Source organism: Etheostoma spectabile, chromosome 6 (genome assembly GCF_008692095.1).
Source record: "Etheostoma spectabile isolate EspeVRDwgs_2016 chromosome 6, UIUC_Espe_1.0, whole genome shotgun sequence".
Lineage (NCBI taxonomy): Eukaryota > Metazoa > Chordata > Actinopteri > Perciformes > Percidae > Etheostoma > Etheostoma spectabile.
This window is the reverse complement of record NC_045738.1, coordinates 12,348,979-12,349,955: the sequence shown is the minus strand read 5'-3', so window position 1 is coordinate 12,349,955 and position 977 is coordinate 12,348,979. Positions and strand designations below refer to the sequence as shown.

General features: G+C 36.2%; 1 protein-coding gene across 1 annotated transcript in view; it reads right to left on the bottom strand.

The window, feature by feature from the left end:
* ceacam1 (CEA cell adhesion molecule 1) overlaps positions 1 to 977 on the bottom strand; it is a 38,390-nt gene that overhangs the window by 25,380 nt on the left and 12,033 nt on the right. The gene's annotated exons all lie outside the window — the stretch shown is intronic.

Below are 977 nucleotides of genomic sequence, written 5' to 3'. Positions count from 1 at the left end.
ATGATGCATAGCAGCTGAATGTGGCATTGTCTCCTGTCTTCGCCATAGTTGGCCCCATTATAGCTGGCGTCTGCGGTCCATCTAAACAAAAACATTACCTTAAATTATGTTAATTGAAAGCATATTCACATGATTTTCAAGACACTGGTACAATGCATAACTGTGAACACAGTTATATTACCTCAATCACCTTCACTGTAAATATGAATTCAATGCAGAACTGTGCAGGAATGGAGAAGTCTACTGTTAGATAACCTGACACTGGCACACTGATGTTAAAATAATTTCAGTAGACGTATTGTTAGTAATTTTTTTTGGGTAGGTGTGGTCCATCTAAACACACGGACATTACTTCAAATCACTTTAATTTTAAACATACATACGCAGAACGTTGCAGGAATGGAAGTTCACACTTTACTTGAAAGTGGCCACATAAGATCTTCAGAAGAGTGACATGACACTGTCATGAACACATGACACTGTCATGACACTGTCATGACCCTAACCCTAAACCTAACCATAACTTGTCATGACAACACAGAATGGCACATGCTAAAAAAAAGCGTTAGGTCACAAACGTTTATGACTTGTTTATAATGTTTATGACATGTTCATGACAGTGTCACATCACTCTTATTTAGATACTTAAAGTGTACCTGAAGTTTCCTTCACAGCAACTTGACACCAACAATATAGTTAATTTCAGTTGATGTTTTGTAATTAATCTAATGGGGGACGTCAAACTGCATTTGTTCTCAATAAATCTGAGGTGATGTGTGGCTGAGAGGATGAGAACCACTTCAACAGTTGAGAATTTCCAGTGTTCCTGTCAGAGCCATGAACATCCCGTCACTGATTTCAATGGGCCTTATTTTAATATGGCCCAATGAAATAGATATACAGGCCATATACAGTATGTATATAAAAAAATATATATACTGTATATGGGCTATCTATATATATATATATATATATAT